General features: G+C 35.9%; 1 pseudogene; it reads left to right on the top strand.

The window, feature by feature from the left end:
• The first annotated feature begins 8,256 nt into the window (after positions 1-8,256).
• LOC105031997 (uncharacterized) lies at positions 8,257-9,518 on the top strand (annotated as a pseudogene).
• Positions 9,519-10,410: the final 892 nt, after the last annotated feature.

Here is a 10,410-nt window from a genome sequence, read left to right as displayed (position 1 = left end):
CTAGATTTGGAGAAGTGCGCTAGTTGTCTAGAGCATTTAGGAGATCTTAAATTTGTAAGGATTAAGATTATCTTCTTATTGGTTTAGAATTATTATCAAATAGTTAGACTTATTTTTTCAACAAGCCTTGCATGTCGTGGGGTCCATCTTATAAGCATGCGGTGCCCATTACGCACTCGATTTAGGGTGTGATATGTTCCTAGTTGAAGATAATATTTTCTTTGTAGGAGTTGGTGTGATGCTTCCAAGCCTTGGGAGGCATGACAGGAGTCAGGGTGTTGGCTCTAGGAGACTAGAGCAGGTGTGGTCCTAGGGGCTAGGACAAGAGTGGTCCTAGCAGTGGAGGTATGTAGCTCTCCACAGGCTTGAGGTCCAAGTGTTGAGGACCTTAAGGGGCTTGGTTGGTGCTCCAGAGACTTGGAGACACAAGATGGAGCAAAGAACCAGAGCCAAGGATGAAGATTGTAGAAAAAAGATAGTTTCTAGATCTTAATTAACTCAAATTGAGACTGGATCAACTAAGTCTCAAGAAAAGTGGCCAAATAGAAAGACAGATTTTGAGAACCTATTGCTGGCACACAAGTGAGTCAACTTAGTTTTAGACTGAGTCGACTCAGTCACAGTAACTGAGTCGACTCAGTCTCAATCTTTGACGAGTCAACTCAGTCTTTGACTTAGTCAGCTCCATTTTATGGGCAGAACTGTGTAGGTTTTCTATTTGGGGCTCGGGTCGGATTTGATCCTAGGAATCTTAAGGTCTAGTTTGAGAGATCTTAAGGGGGCTAACCAAGAGTTTGGACTGAGATTAGGTCCAAGGGATGAGAGCATGCAAGACTAGGGCTTGGATGACTGCTTTTATATATGGGTTAGCCTAAGAAGGTTTTTTGGGCTCAAATTATTTAACTTATTGTAATTGGTATATATACAGCTCATTGTAATACCAAGGAATGGAATGAAACAGAGCTTTTTCTCTTGAAATCCTAGCTGTCTCTCTCTCTCTCTCTCATGTCCCTAGTCTCTACTAAGGGTTTCACATCAAGAAAATCTACCATCCAATTCAGGCTTCCGTGTTCTCCATGTTTCCTTCTTCAGATTTTTTGGATTAACACCCAGGTTCCATGCAAGACATCAGTCCACAGCTGGTATCGGAGCGATATTAGGTTCCCTTCAATTGGCATCAGAGCGATATCAGATTCCCTTCAATTGGTATTAGAGCGATATCAGGTTCCCTTCATTCTTGGTGTTTAATATAATGTATACTGTTCATTCTTTTTCTTGAGCTAGCATACATATGGAAGAAACAGGTGTTTCTGTCACCTTCTATTAGCCATTGAATTCTTGAGCGCTATCTCCAGAACATCTCCTCTTATTCTAATAAGTTTTCTGATCTTTCTTTTAATTTGCATCTCTCAAACCTTTCTTCTATAGTGAGAAGTCAATGTTCCTTTTCTACATCTAGCCATAATAAACATCTCAGGAGTTTTTGATTGTAATGTTGCCAATCATTTCCTTGTATGTTAAAATCTCTTTGGACCCATAACCTTTGACTATGGGTAGGTCATTGTCCTATGCTTAAATTTAAACTGACTTGAACCTACTACCATCTAATAGGAACTTAGGCTCAATCTAGATTTTGGCATGGAGGCTCAAAGCTGGATTTGTTATCATTTCAAATAATCACTTTGTTATATCAAGCATGGAATTGTCGCTATATTTGCACAAGTGATTTCATTTATATATACCAAAGCAGATTTTATGGAAAAATCCATTTTAATCAATTTTGCAAGAAAGGATATTAGATTTTTTTTCAATTGCATCCAAATTTACTCTCCTAGACCAAATTACCTCTACTATATATAACATATTTTCTCAAAATGGCCACCAAAATATACTATGCCAAAAATCGTGCTCAGCTCAATGAGGTAAGCTTAACGAGTTGTGGGAAGCCATTGGGAAAAGGAGCAATAGTGGTGGTAATGTTGAGCTAGGGCTTATGCGCAAGGGCATCCTAGGTTATAGAAGAGAAGAGAGAGGTTGAACATAAGTTACCTGAGTATGCCTTGCCACACCTCAGATGAGTACCAGTTTTTGCAATCGAGGAAGATGGTTTATAAAGGACTTGACTTATTTTCCATTTAATCACTAGTGGCTCAAAAAAGGGGGTTGGGGTATATGAAAAATTATTGGTCGATTAAGATCCTCTAGCTTAGAGGTGGACTAGTCCAACTATGAAGCAACATGCACAAATAAATATATATTGCTTAGTTTTTTCTCTTCTTTCTTTTTTTGTATGTTTGCACATGTTGCTCCATTATTGGACTAGTCCACCACTAAGTTGGTGGACCTGATCCAATGATTAACTTCTCCAGGCATACAATGGGGTAAACTAGAAGATATATGGGGAGTATTTTCCTTTGCAAATTGTATGGTAGCCCAAATTGCAATCTTGCCCGTGAAGAAATATCCAGATTAAAACTTTGGGATCCATTTCCTCAAGTGTTTGACTTGTTTGATTTTCCTATTATTCCTTCTAAAATCTAGTGGTCCCTCCACTGACATTGTTAAAGTGAATAAACAATAAAAATTATCCGGCTCATAGGATTAATGGAGTCAACATTGAGGAAATAACTGGATACTTATTCAAACATGTGGCTAGTTTCTTATTGGCGAGCATCATGGAGTTCTTCAAATGCAATGGGAGTCTCTCGAGCTCAAATTGCAGTAGAAAGCTCCTTAAATTCTGGCCTCAGGCCATTAAGAGTATGAAGGATCAAATTATCCTTATTGATTGGAATATTAACAAGAGCAAGTTCATCAGCAATACCTTTCACAAGTTGTAAATATTCGACCATCGAGTCAATATCATACTTGGTGAGCATTAGATGCTCCTTAAGACTCATAACACACAAACCATGTCCTATTTGCGAAGAGACATGCCAGCTTCTCCCATGCTTCATAGGAGGTTGTTGCAGATGCAATGAGTGGCATGATTGAGCCAGACATAAAGGCTATTATTACATGAAGCAATAGTTTGTCTTAACAAAGCTAATGAAAAAAAGCTGGATTTGGGCTCTTTGTCCCATCATTGATGGTGGTCATGGCGGAGGAGATATGGTTCTATCAACAAATTCCATCAAATCATAGCCAACAAGGAGTGCATTGAATTAAGCAAGCCATGATGGACATAGTTCATGGCTGTGAGTTTCAACGACAGTTGGGCTGCAGCATTTTTATGGAGACAAAAATATTATTTGGATTTGAAGAGAGAAGGTTGGACACAAGCATAGGATTGGGGCCAATTGAAGAGGTTTCTTTAGCCATGGACGAAGAAAAAAAAGGACTGTTGGCCTGTTTAAGCAAAAGGCTCTGATACCATAAAAAAATTAGTGAGGTAAGATATTTGAGGAAAAATACCACACACAATTCATTTCATTGATTGTAAATTTATAGTACACAGATCATCATTACTAAAGAAAATACTTTAAAAAAAATGGTATACATTCCTACAATAAAAGAAGGATTTTGAATTATTGTACTATATGAAAAATCTCTTAGTTGGTCTGATTCTCCATGATCCTTGGGTTGCATGATGTTGCCGATAAAGGAGGATTTTGAATTGTTGCATAATATAAGAGATTCTCTTAATACTCCATGATTCTTATCAGTAAAGAAAGATTTTGAATTGTTGCACCACATAAAAGAATCTTTTAGTTGGCTTGATTCTCCATGATCTTTGGATTGTATGATCTTACTGATAAGGGAAGATTTTGAATTATTGCACAACGGGAAAGATTCTCTTAATCAATGTAATACTCCAGATTTCCGCCAATTATTGTCCGTGAACTCCATGACAAACTTATTGAATTTGAACAATATTTGAGGAGAAAAGATGTTAGAAGTGACGTTCCTATAGCCACTACCAACCATACAAAAAGATCCAATACGTACCATCATCACAACAAAATTAATCAGAAATGGACCAACAACACCAATCCTTTTAATCATCGAAAGTGCCATGGTCCTTATGCTAGTCATCCAAACCAAACTTCAAGGGTGACATGTCACATTTGTGATAAATCAAGCCACATGGCTAAATAGTGTTATTATGCTAAACAATATTTTTTCTCTTAGCTAGTTGTTAACTGTGCTACTTCCTCTCATACCTGTAACAAATGCTAGTTCATGGACTTAGCCACCTCTCACCATATAACATCCGATCTGTAGAATCTATCTCTTCACTCAGATTATGGTGGTTCCGATGAAATAATCATTGGTAATGGGTCAGGTTTAGAAATTACACATACTTGTTCTAACACTTCTCTCTTACTACTTCATATTCATTATCTAATGTTCTATATGTTCCCTCTATCCAAAAAAATTTAATTTCTATCTCTAAGTTTTGCAAAACTAATCAAGCCTCTGTTGAATTCTTTCATGATTATTTTCTCGTGAAGGATCTGCACATAGGGGTGACTCTAACTCTGAGTCCTAAATGATAGTGATGTTTATGAGATGCCTTTCTCAGTGCATGTATCTCAAACTCAGCCACTGGTTATGGTTAGTATTCGTGCATCATCCTATGACTAGCATAAGCATCTTTGCTATCGTTCCACCCAAATTCTTCAACATCTTTTAAGGTTTGGTTCACTACCCTCCTACTCAAAGTCTGCTCCTACCTCACTTTGTAATTCGTGTCAATGTAATAAAAGCTACTGATTCCCTTTGATGTATTGAGTTTGTCAAGTCCTGGTCTTCTTGATCTTCTTTAAACTGATGTATGGGGTCTAGCACCTATGCAATCTATGGATGGTTTCAATTATTATGTAATTTTTGTTGACCATTATACCAAATGTATATGGTTCTATCCCATTAAAAACAAGTCTGACATCTTTTCATTATTTTCTAAATTCAAAAAATTGGTTGAAAATTATTTTCGCACTCCAATTGTTTCAATATGCTCGGATGGGGGTGGCAAGTTTCAAAAACTAAATTTTTTTTTTATCTTATGGCATCATTCACCTTCAAACACCTCCTCACACACCCCAACACAATGGTTCTATAGAGCATCGTCATAGGCATATTATTGAAACTGGACTAACACTCTTACATCAAGCACTTCTCCCTTCATCTTTTTGGTCCTATGCTTTTCAAATAGCTATCTATTTAATTAATCACCTATCCACATGAGTTCTTAATCTCAAATCATCCTTTGAAACTCTATTCAATGTCCATCCATCTTATACTAAACTTCATATCTTTGGGTGTATGTGTTATCCTTGGCTAAAGCCATACACTAAAATAAACTTAATCCTTGCTCTATACCTCGTATTTTTCTTAATTATTCACTTCATAAAAGTGCTCGTAAATGTTAAAAGTGCTCGTAAATGTTATGATCCTAGCAACAAGAAAATTTATATCTCGCATCATGTTGTCTTTGATGAATCTATATTCCCTTTTTCCATGCATTCTCACATCTCCTCATGTGATCCCTTGAATTAAAATCTCTATGTGGTCAGTTTCCATACAAATCAACTCCGATTCTTCTCATTTCACACTACCCTTTTCAACCAACCACAGATAGTTGCCATTCTTGAGCAGTAATAGATCTTTGTATGGTGTTTTGCATGAACCATCTCAACCTCCATGAACATCATGCTCGAGGCCCCTAAGTGCAGCTCCTCCATTATAATTGCATGGCAACTCCTCATATGCAAGTAAGTCCTCTTCTTCACCTACAAGTCCTTCACTTATGTCCTCCACAAGTCCCAATTCCACCCCTTTGCCATCCACTCATAAAATATCCAGCCAGCCCTCCTCCTCCTCTCCATCATCTATTTCTATCTCTAACCTAGCACCACACCGCACACATCCAATGATCACAAGGTCCCAAAATAATATCTTCAAACCATAACAACTATATAGTGTCACCAAGCATCTCCTTCCCTTACTCAAGAACCAACATGTGTATCTTAAGCACTAAAGGACCCTAACTGTTGGACTACTATGTTGGATAAATTCAATGCTCTTATTCAGAATGATTCTTGGTAATTAGTTTCATCTCACCAAAATCAAAATATAATGGGATGTAAATGGGTATTTCATATCAAATGAAATTCTGATGGTAGTATTGCTTGCTACAAAGCGAGACTTGTTGCCAAGGGTTTCCACCAAAGATCTGGTCTTGATTATTATGACACATTCAGTCCAGTGATCAAACCAACTATAATCAGAGTTGTTCTTTGTCTTGCTTTAGTGAAAGGATGGATACTTCAATAACTAGATGTGAATAATACATTTTTATATGGTAGTCTTACTGAAGAAGTTTTTATGCAACAATCACCGAGTTTCATTGATTCCTCTCTATCTACACATGTGTGTTGACTCAAGAAGGCCATCTATGGGCTCAAACAAGTTTCTCGGGCATGGTATCAAGCTCTTAGCACCTTTCTTATTGAGTATGACTTTATTCAGTCAAAGTCCGATCCTTCTTCATTCATTTATTTTCATGGCGATATTACTGCATACTTTCTAGTTTATGTGGATGATTTAATTCTCACTGATAGTACTAACTCATTTCTGCACAAATTTGTTCAAGCTTTTTTAGCAAAATTCTCTTTAAAAGAACTAGGGGATCTTCAATATTTCTTAGGTGTTAAAGTTTTACCTACATCTTTTGGTTTCTTTCTCTCAATACAAGTACACCCGAGATTTACTTGATCGTACACATATGCTTGGAGCTGAGGAAGTTGCTACTCCCTTGTCTACAACTAGTTGTCTTAGTCTTTATGATGGTTCTCCTCCAACTGACACTATAGAATATAGAAAGTTGCTAGTGCTCTTTAATATCTATCCCTCACCCAGCCTGATATTGCATTTGTAGTCAATAAATTATTTCAATTCATGCATCAACTCTCAAACTTATTGCAGTGCCATTAAAAATGTACTTCGATATCTCCAGGGAACCATTTATTATGGCTTACAGCTTAGGTATTGTTCTTCTCCCTTTCTTCGCTTACTTTGATGCTGATTAGGCAACTGATAAAGAGGATCGTATATCCACTATGGCCTATATTGTGTACTTTGAAAATACTCCTATCTCATGGAGTTCATGGAAGCAAAGATTTATTGCTCGATCATCTACTGAGGCATAGTGTCGAGCTGTTGCTGCTACAACTTCAGAATTAGCTTGGGTATAGTCTCTTCTACATAAATTGGGGGTCTCTATTCTAACTTCCCCAATAATTTACTTTGATAATATTGGTGCCACATGTTTATGCTAGTCCTGTATTCCATTCAAGATTAAACATATTGCCATAAATTATCATTTTGTGTAGGACAAAGTTCCCAAAGTCTTTTTAAAAGTCTCTCATATATCCACTCGAGATCAATTTACAAATATACTGACTAAACTACTATCACAGCAATAGTTCACCTTGCTTCATTCCAAGATAGGTGTCTCCAACGGATCTCCTATCTTGTGAGGGTGTATTGACGAGAATCATGAAATATTATATTGATTAAGTGAATCTTTTATATTTTGCAATAATTCAAAATCTTTCCTTATTGGCAAGATCACACAACTAAAAAATTCTTTCATATAGTATAATAATTCAAAACCTTTTCTTATTGGCAAGAATCATGGAGTATTAAGAGAATCTCTCACATTGTACAACAATTCAAAATCCTCCCTTATCAGCAAGATCATGCAATCCAAGGATCATGGAGAATCAGCCCAATTAAGAGATTTTTTCATATAGTGCAACAATTCAAAATCCTTCTTTTGTTGTAGGAATGAATACTATTTTTTGTAAAGCATTTTCTTTAATAATGATGATCTGTGTACAATAAATTTACAATCAATGAAATGAATTGTGTGTGACCTTTTTCCTCATATATCTTATCTCACTAATTTCTTCATTTTTAACATGAGTCAGAGAACCCAAAAAGTTAAAGCTTACATGAAATCATCTGACAGAATTTCATCAAACACTAAAACGAATTAACTTGCATGATCTCTAGACATAATTCAGAGGTCAAGCCCCTTGGAAGGTAAAGGCATAACCAGATTAGCACTTTAATATTTGAATAGATATCTTGCTTCTAGTATGCAAACTAGTTGAATAGTCCAACCAAGCCAAGGAATGAAACTTGGTGAACTCAGGTCGGAACTTCTCAAGCGCTACACTTACATCTAGCTATATATAAGAGCCTTGCTTCATCTTTTCTAAACCTGAACTCAAAGTAAGAATGTGGGAGATGTATACAACAAAGGCACTCTCTGTCATGAAGAATTCTCCTGGAAATAGCTTCCAACAACCATCTATCGATGCTTCCAACTCTGGTTATCTCCTGCTAGAAGAGGAAGAATCTGATAGTACTGGAGCTCCAATCTGCTAGGGGCAACATGAAGAAACTTTAGCTTTAAGATCATCCATTCCCCCAGGACAAGATCCTCACCATCAAATACTCTGCACAACAAGGAGAGAAATTGAGGTCTAAAAGCGTTGTTGTCATCATCATCCTAGTGATTAACCAACCACTCTCTTTCAACCGATACTATGTTATTATCGTTGGAGGAGGAAACAAAGGGTAATATCCCTTACCCATCTACAATTTTTTTTCCCGAAGTTTTGCCTGGACAAGGATGAGTTGTTTTCATGCTTCAAATGGAATTTGTAGGAAAGCTTATATGTGTTCGATCGAGGATATGAGCATTTGTTGATCACATGGTGGCACAAATGATGCAAAACCAAGAGCTTTTGATCACAAAGACATGTACCAATGAGTGGAGATTGAGTGCAAGAATGGTAGATTTCACACCAAGTCTGTTGCTCCGGACAGGATCCTCCCATGGTTACTAGGAAGGAAGTATGGGAAGGTTTACGCTTTAAAGCCTATGAACTATAAGCTAAATGAGGCTTTGGGAATTGATGTTGCTCTTCATGGATGTTTGCTGAGTTTGAACTTCCTAATATCTATTGAAGAAACTCCAAAGTTTATCATTGGGAGGCGGTACTATCCATTTATCTTTGTGAAGGAAGAGAGGGCGATTGGAAAAGCAAATGAAGCATTCCATGTTCTATGAGGTGATTGAGCAATTATGGGAAGAAGTATATGCATGTGAGAATCGAAATGGCAAAGATAAGGTCATGGAAGTTAACACTCTCATAGCAAGCGAGATGTTTTTCTTGGATAGTAAAGAAGTAGTGCAAGATAATAAGCCCCACAAGGATGGGATGATATGGTTGAAGCCTATTGAATCCAAAGGAAATGGGTTGGGATTGATCTTGGCAACATGGGAGAGGATTAGATGGGAGGAGATAAGGAGAGGATGGATTGGTGATGAAGAGGTGGAGAGGATTATGAGGATGGAGTATGAAGGGAAGCTTGGGTGGAAGAAGTATGCTTGTTATGTGTTGGTGGAGAGGTTTACTTTCTCGAGGATGGATGGAAGTTTGGCAATATCTTTTGAACTTAAATATGCCACTAAGTTTCACACCTTCGATCTGAGATCGTGAGCTAAAAGTTACGACAACCACTATATACTCATAAGAAATCCTTTCCATGAGCATGTAAGATATTTCATTATGATATCATAAACAGACAGCAGAATAAGATTAAATGATTAATGTTCAAACCTTAATTCAAGTAACTACATCAAAACTCAATGTCAACAAAAAGGAAAAAAATGTTTGACAAAGTCAATGTTAGACTAGATCTTTCATCAATTCCGATAAACCCTAAATCAATAAGTAGGTTAACTTCGTCTCTAATCGTACTCCCAATTAATAACCCCATATCAAGCTAAATTTTTGAAATCTATAAACAAAATAAAAAATTCATCATGAGCTAATAGCCTAGTAAGCAGTGAATAATTTTAACTAAATAAATTAGGCAACAATTATATATATATATATATATATATATATATATATATATATATATATATATATACACATATACATATATATATATATATACATATATATATACATATATATATATATACATATATATATATATATACATATATATATATATATATATATATACATATATATATATATATACATATATATATATATATATACATATACATATATATATATATATATATATATATATATATATATCAACTAACCAATATATATCAACTAACCAAGATAGCATTATAAGTATGTCAATTCAAAATTTATATCTTGGTGTAATATAGTATCAAGCATTTATTCATAAGATTTCAATTTATATAACTTATGTTCATAATCTAAATCTACATTATCAAGTTCTTCTTATCAACCTTGAGCTATGATCATATTTTCCTTGTGATATAGTCATGACACCATGTATCGTCTTACAGTGGGCTAGGTATCATCTTACAACAGACCACATGTCAACTTACAATTAGCTATA

Source organism: Elaeis guineensis, chromosome 1, assembly GCF_000442705.2.
Source record: "Elaeis guineensis isolate ETL-2024a chromosome 1, EG11, whole genome shotgun sequence".
Classification (NCBI taxonomy): domain Eukaryota; kingdom Viridiplantae; phylum Streptophyta; class Magnoliopsida; order Arecales; family Arecaceae; genus Elaeis; species Elaeis guineensis.
This window is presented reverse-complemented; position numbering and strand designations above follow the sequence as displayed.